Raw genomic sequence first — 8,202 nt, 5'->3', positions numbered from 1 at the left:
CTCTCTCCCTCTCCCTCTCTCTCTCCCTCTCTCTCTCTCTCTCTCCCTCCCTCCCTCTCTCCTCCCTCTCTCTCTCTCTCTCCTCCCTCTCTCTCTCTCTCTCTCCTCTCTCTCTCTCTCCTCCTCTCTCTCTCTCTCTCTCTCTCTCTCTCTCTCTCTCTCTCTCTCTCTCTCTCTCTCCTTGACGCAGGGCTCATACTGTCTACTGATTTATTCTTGCTTTCTCTGTGTTTTTCTAACCATGAAGCTGGTTTAAGTAATACACCCTAGATTTTACATTTTGGAGCCTCCGCTATAAAAGGCACATGGTTAGTGAATTTAGGTCTATTCAAAAATGTCTATTTTCATCTTCATTTGCTTTATAATCCCAATCTACAGAAGGCATGTCTTCAAACATTCTGTTCGTTCTGCCTTACTTTATTGTGTCTTCATTAAGAATACAAACACTATTAATTTTTCAAGACAAAAAAAAATGTTAGCATTCTATCACTTAGTGACTGTCATTAGGAACCTCACCTCCTGTTAATTTTAGTGTTTTTTTTTTTTGCATTCTTCTTTATAGTTTTCTTGTTTTAAACGTGCTCATCTGTTAATAGCCAAATGCTAGCAAACGATGAATGGGCTAGCCATTCTTCTTGAAATAAAGTAGGAAAAAAAAGAACAAAATTTAATTGGTACAAACAACTTAGAAGAAAAGTGGAAGGAGGTTTGCTCGCAAACTCTAGAAATCAAGCTATCTCTGGCAACTTAAATTAAATTGCTGTGATCAGCTAAAACCAAAATAAAAATTGTTATGTGAGCTGAAGAGAGTTGCTTTATTGTAAAAAATATATTTGAAACAGCATCATCTTTCAGGTCTATTTAGTCAAAATTTATTGCCACGGATTGCCTGTATACAAGTTTGAAAAAATGTCCTCCATAGTTGCTCAGAACCTGGATGTTCTCAGCAGTCACTCCATCCTGCTCTTAGATCCCACGGTTGCGCCTGCCAGAATTCTCTGCATTTCTGTCATTCTTTACACCCTTCTAATAACTAAACCAGACCTTTCTAAATTGTTGTCAGTAACAATTTAACTGTGATCCGTACCTTTTTATCTCATTCCAAGAAGAGAGCTTGCCCTGATCATCAGAAGAACCTCCATACATTTTCATTTCTCATCCATAAATTCCTATCATACAACACTGGGCTACTCATAGTTTGGGTGCCTGGAATCAGAATTAGCAGGTAAGGGGCAGACACAAAAAAATTTCAAACCAACTTGACACCCTCAACTTGACACCCTCAAAGTTTCATAGATCTCTCTCAGGATCTTAAAAACAGGTGACATAGCATAAAAATTGACAGAATGCGGTGCAGCTGGTCTGGCACTGCCTACACAGGCCTGGTACAGTGAAAAGCCAGAGCTTCAGCAGTGTTCTGCAGAATATGTGATATCCCATTGCCTTGTCACTTCAAAGAAGCAAACAGCGCTATTCCTTCCGATCTCTAATCTAAGCAGTTTTCCGTGAAATAACAGGTCAGTCGGTACCGAGGAATTGTCAAGGGCATTTTTTCATTGTCTCACCCAACAGCAACTCTACCCAGGAATAACGGTGAGGTGGCCTATACAGCTAGAGTTTGTCTAAGGCACGAGTGCTTTCATCCTTGCCAGAATAAACTGTCACTTTTTAAGGATATTGTTAATATGCTCCAGTGACCCATCAAAGTCAAAGTCCCACCTGGCTAATTTATAAAAGCTTGAGGCCCAATGCCACCTACCTGGTATGTATGAGGTAAAAAAAACAACATTAAAATTGAAAAAAAAATAAAGTACCCATATGGTATGCTATAAAAAGTTACCACCTACCAAAGGCACAAAAAAGAAGCATCACTCCCACCTCTACTCCTGTGTGGTAAAATACAATTCAAAGACACTTTTTTGGATTTATAGGGTCTCTCTTCAACAATGTGTCTTGAGATCTACGATCCCCTTTCGTCCATTTCAAATGCACACTTGTTGTCAAGGTGGTTGTCTAGTGATCTAAAGATCTTCAGACTAGGGGTTTATTGTTCTTTCATGTTCAAGTTCAAACTAACTAAGAATTGATCAAATGAGTCAGACTAGGGGTATCATCACTGTTACTGAGGAGGTTGATCGGCTTTATGGATTGAACGTGTAGATAGAACAGGCCCAGACCAGATTCAGACCAAGTGTATGTTGTTGTTATGTGCCTAACAGCACTGTATGTTGACCACAGAACAGAACAGAGTACCATGCTTCAACTAATAAAAAGAACAGAGCGTTGTGCTATTATTTCTCATACCTCTGGGAAACAGGTGAACCTTACTTGTCAATTAAGTAAGGACTTTAGGAAATCACACTCATATTTTGTCAGAGAGAAGAAATATGAAGCAAAGAAGAAAGCAAGTGGCCCATGGCCTGAGCATTCTTCCATGTGTTATGTCAGTTGTGTGAAGTTTTATTCTACATCCTTTGCAACAGTCAGGGGAAGCCAGGCAATGTTCTACTTAGTCTTGCTTCTTTAGATGCAAAATAAGAAAACAAAATTCTCCCACTTAACCAAAAATCAATGTCGAATTTCATATTTTAAAAGACACAAAAACATAAAAATTATCTTTAAAATCTTTACTATGACAGGCCTATGAACATACCTATACCTCATAGCAGAAAGTCCCCATGAGAAAATTATAAAGATTGAAGCAATGCTTAATTAAAAATAAGAAACTATTTTACAAAATGGAAATTTTAATTTAAGAGAATAATTAAATTTGGTAATCGCTTTGGAATTACTGGCGATTTCAAAACACTGAACGGGTTTTTAACACAATCAGTGGAAACAACCTAGAACTTGGTCTGACTATGAGGACGTAATTCTCTGTGTAGCCTCGAAGTTTAATCGGCTTTGTCCAGCTGCAGGAATGGTCAATGGCAGTTTTCCGTCAGCTATGATTATTTTAGTTGAGACTCAATAGCAAAACCAGTTTCTTCCTTTACCACTGTGTATTGAAAGTCACACATTCACAGCATCATGGAGAAAAGGGCATTCAGGTAGAGAGAGAAAATGACCTTCAGAGGCAAATAATGGATCCTGAAGAACACAGAAGCACTACATAAACGCAACACAATGTCACTCTTAAAGACATCATCTCCAGTCAGACAGATCCAAGTGCTAATCTTAGTCACGCCATTTACTATGTTGGCAGGCTACTTAACCTTACTTATTCTGTCTCTTCATCTTTATATAAAAATAACGATACCATCCTCCCAGGGTCTTGCCATATGAATTAATAAGACAATGTATATAAATCCCTAACAAAGTGCATGACCCATAAAATGTGGTCAAAAATAGAAACACTATTTTTTTTAATCACAGGAGAAAGCACAAAAACAGCTTCCACACATGACAAGTAGTCTTTTACCGCTGTGGCTGTCATTGGTTTGTGGAAGTTATTTCTGGATCTTTCTGCCTTCTAGGCATAGGATAGAATTGCATCTCTATCCCCCTTGTGGGTGCTGGGATTCATTCCACCATTAAATTGTGCACGGAATCTATGCACGTCTCTTCTCTCATGCAGCATTTAAGTGGCAATATGAGGCCTTGTTCCCTTTATACATGAACAAGATCCCAGATAGCGGCTGCTCCATTAGGCTGGGTCACAGAATAACAGAGCACTTTATGTGAAGTGTTTTTGTTGATTTAGCAAAGGAATTTGGAATGTCTCCTGTCCTGAAATATTTGGTCAACCCTAACATACACACATAGTAAATACCATCATCTTTGTCTAACACATACATAATCATATTGCCAAAATTTACAGTTTAAACTTTATCTGTCCTGGACCACCCTTATGCTATTCTAATCAAGAAGTTGGTTGGCAGTGTATCTGCCACTCATCCATTCAATGGGAGTTTTCTAACATTGCTGCTGTACAGTTCATTGCTCTACTGATTGGATCATGAGAAGGGAAGAAAATTGTAAACATTAATTAAATATTTAATGCTGTCTACTATCAACATTTGTCACTTTCCTGTCTCTCGTTCATTCACAGGTTTATAATCCCATTGGTTTTCAAAGCAACTGGAATTCACAGTAATGAGTATTTCTTAAAGTTAAAATTTTCCTTGGAGAGGCATCTGTTACCTGGGTACACCTTATACGGGATGAGTTTATTTGATGACACTTTTACATGCCAACACTACTAAATATTAAGGTTTGTGAACAAGATATACTTATAAGGATTATGAGGGGAATACTGGTTCGTCTGTAAGGAACAGCTAAAAGTAAAATACACAATAGAACAGAGTAGTCTGTAATAAGGTTGAGTACATCCTAAAATCACTATTCAGTGACCAGGAAAAGTAAACGGCAGAGTAGGATACTGAGATGCATGTTGGGTAGAAATCATGTCACAGGACTGAAGTTCTGGCTGCACTGTGTATTTCCAACATAATCTTAAACAAGCAAATTGCATTTGTAATTTTAAATTTATGATTTTTTTTAAAATTCAAACTAATAAGGTAAATCTAGAAGAAACACATGTTTTACATCTAAAAGTCGTTGTTTAGATAAATATATTTACAATGTATGCAGAGGGAATACTGAGAAAGACTTCATAGACACTACATATTTGCTCCAGCTATTTCTGCAACTGAAGAAATAATGGGAGAAATAACCGGTTTTCTCCAGTAATCTAATAAAGTCATTAAAAAATGATAAGGCCATCGAATGTTTTGCCTCGCCTGATGCTTTACTGTCCATGCAAGTGGCAGAGATAGCAGGATGTTCCTAGAATGAAGCTTTTCTTAGCTATGTTCCAATGCTCACTTCTGGGGAGACTGATGACAGGTTTGCCAAGGGTCATGGCTGGAATGGTCTGCCACAGGATCTAGGTAGGAAAGAGTTTGAGGCGCCGTGGGCTGGCTGGCTTCTGTGTGAGCCACTGCATGATCTCGCTCAGCATTCTTAGATATCTGTGTGGTCATTGAACACTGGAGGAGGAAATTCATGGACAAATTAAGTAACTGTAGAAAGGGACTCACTTTTCTCCCTATCCTTGCAAATGGAAGGCAGAAAGGCACAGTGTCACTGTCGCACAGCCTTCTAATTGTTCTAACAAAGAGGAGCACAGGTAGACAGCAACGTTTGCGATCATAATAATGTTTTAAGAAAACTAAAGAATCAGCAAAAGAAAAATCTTCGACGACCACATAATTGGAATAAACATTTCTCTCCAGAACTTCAGTGTAAGCCTTCATTTTTGGTATGAGACAAGTGGGTTTTAGCAGCCTGGATGTTAATTCTGGTGAAGTAACAGAGTTGTCACAGGTTACCACTAATTTGGCACTGCATCTAACTGAAGTGTCATGCCCTGGGTCACTGACTCCCCTACCAAGCTGAACCAGAGAACGGAAGCAGTCACCTAATTAATTTTTTTTCAATTGCTAACATAATTCAGACCAAATATGTTTTGCCTGAGAAAAACACTTCCCTGAAATGTTAAATTCATTTTACAAAATTCTGGCTTAGAAATGATAGCAACCCTAATGTTCTTCATTTTCATTCATGTCCTATTTCCACCCATGAGCTTTACTAAGAAGCCCTTGCCCTGGAAGAGGAATAAAAGCTGTGTGTTATTAAGGACTTTTAATGTTTTTCCTGATGATAATTATTTTGCAAATAAACCTATAAATTTCCCAGATAATAAAACAACATTCATCAATTAACAAGAATTATATATAGATATAGATATAGATATAAATATAGATATATAAACATAGGTAGAGTTCAATGAGATTAGAAGGTAGAAATTCAGGTATTTTGTTTGCTTTTACAAATAAAAAAAAAGTATTTCCAAAGCACTTAAAAAAATCAGAATGCTATAAATCATACATAAGATGACCTGAAACACCATCAATGCGTTTATCTGAAACTTTCTCCCACGGCCTAACGTCTATGGTTAACTAATTCCTAGAAGCAAAGTCTTCCGTTGATAGAGCAGTCTCTGGCTGCATGCTCCACAGTCACAAGAACACAATTAGGACACTTATCTGTCATGCTCACCCAGGATATAGCACATTGACTGGCACAGACGATGTCTCAGGAGCTACCACTGAACAAATACCCAAAATCAAAACTTACAAGGGCATCTCGTGCTTCAGATATCAAAACATTAATTAAAGCCCAGAAAACTCTCTCCAGTATATTAAAGATATAAGAAGAGAGAAGTGTTGGGATTATTTCCCCAGTCAGACATTACTGGCTAGCTAGCCCCAAACCAATCTCATTTACCTTCTATTTTAAGGCTTTACACCAAGGAAGCTAGTAAGCTAATTACAGTATATCCAAACTAATTTGGATTCGGGGGCAAGTGGCCAGTGAGACAAACATTTCGGCCACGTTGCATGGTTATGAGAAAAATTACGCATTCGCGGTAAAAGGGCAAATATAACTCATCCTGCTTATTACTGCTCTCTGATGTGATAGCTGGAGCTGGAGCAGCAATTTTGCAACATGATGGAAAAGACAGTGATGCTGACCAAGACACGGAGCCATTGAAGCAACCTCAAATGCTGCCTATTTCCATAATCATCACATATTAAACTCCAGAGGAATCCTCTTTTATCCAGTTGTCACCAGGGTGGTTATGTGTGATTAGCAGCCAGAGAGCATGTTTAGCTTGAAGACTTAATTTCTTCTTACATGTGTGCTTTAAAAGCTTAATTTTGGGGTTGGGGATTTAGCTCAATGGTAGAGCGCTTGCCTAGGAAGCTCAAGGCCCTGGGTTCGGTCCCCAGCTCCGAAAAAAAAGAACCAAAAAAAAAAGCTTAATTTTGACCTGTCGTGGTCCTGCAGTAGTGGACTCTTCATCAAGGTCACTTGCGCTCCCTCACATTTCATCTTGAGAAATGCATAGTTTCCATATCTACCACATAGCAATACCTCGTAAAGAATTTCATATGTTAGATTGTTTTAGCAGATTGTCGAAACTTCTGCTCGCTGTCACTATAAAACATCTTCAGAGTTAAGATCTCCCACCCTGTTTTCTTGGGATTAGAGATGGTTGGCACCGAGTGGTCTACCATCATTTCCAAAGAGTGGTACTGGATTGTGTGGATAAGAACAAACTATCAAACTTTGTTTTGACATGAAAAGCCAATTAGTAATGACAGGCAGAGTACTGTTATTTCCAGGTGTGAAAAACAGATCTGGATTGTCAAGAAAAAGTGAACCAACATAAAACCAACATAAATAACATCGGTATTTTATATCTAAAATACACAGCGAAGATCTACACCAAATATCTGAAATAAACATCTAGATTGTCAAACAAACTTAGCTGGCATGCTTTTCTGTCCTACACTTTCCTGATGCACTTGCTGTCACCTTTTATTTAAACTGAAGGCACAGGCCTTTATTAATATCATTAATCATATATACACTATTTTTATGAATTAACTCCCTCAAACAAGGCCTGGGGCAGAAGGTTTTAACTCATTTACAATGCCTAGAAGTTTTTCCAGATCCTATTGCTTCACTCTCACAATTAAAAAATCATGTACATAAGCTTAAAAATAAAAAAATAGTTTGCAGAATATGAAAACCTGAATCTGAGACAAAAGCCCTAAAAAGGTCTTTTCCCCCTTTGTCAGATGTCTGCTAAGATGTGCACCATGACATGTAGTTTCATAGCACCCAAGACAAGAAAATGGCTCCAATACTCCCACCCCTGGTGAGGTTTATAGTCTGATGAAATGTATTAATGCATTTAAACTCTTTCCATACATTCTCCTCCTCAGAAGTTCATGCTTTGTTTGGACTCTACTTGCTCAGCCATAATACATAAGACAAGGTGCTTTTTTAATTTTTGGAAGTTTACTCATTAATTCATTATCTATCCCTGTTTAGTTTTCCCTCCTTACCATAACCCCCCACACACACACACACACTCACACACACACATGTATGTACATATACATATATACATATGTATGTATACAAATCAAAACTTATAAATATATTTCCATAAGTAAGAGAGAATTACAAGAAAATACTATAGCCATAACTCCTCCACAGGATGCACCCAGTTTGTATGTGAATGACAAGGTTTTCAATTACTCATGATTAGTAGTACAAAGAAATGGATTAGTTTTATTAGTGTTTATTGTGCCGATGATCAAAAATAAAAATGTGAAAATAGGT

Source organism: Rattus rattus, chromosome 6 (genome assembly GCF_011064425.1).
Source record: "Rattus rattus isolate New Zealand chromosome 6, Rrattus_CSIRO_v1, whole genome shotgun sequence".
NCBI lineage: Eukaryota > Metazoa > Chordata > Mammalia > Rodentia > Muridae > Rattus > Rattus rattus.
This window is presented reverse-complemented; position numbering follows the sequence as displayed.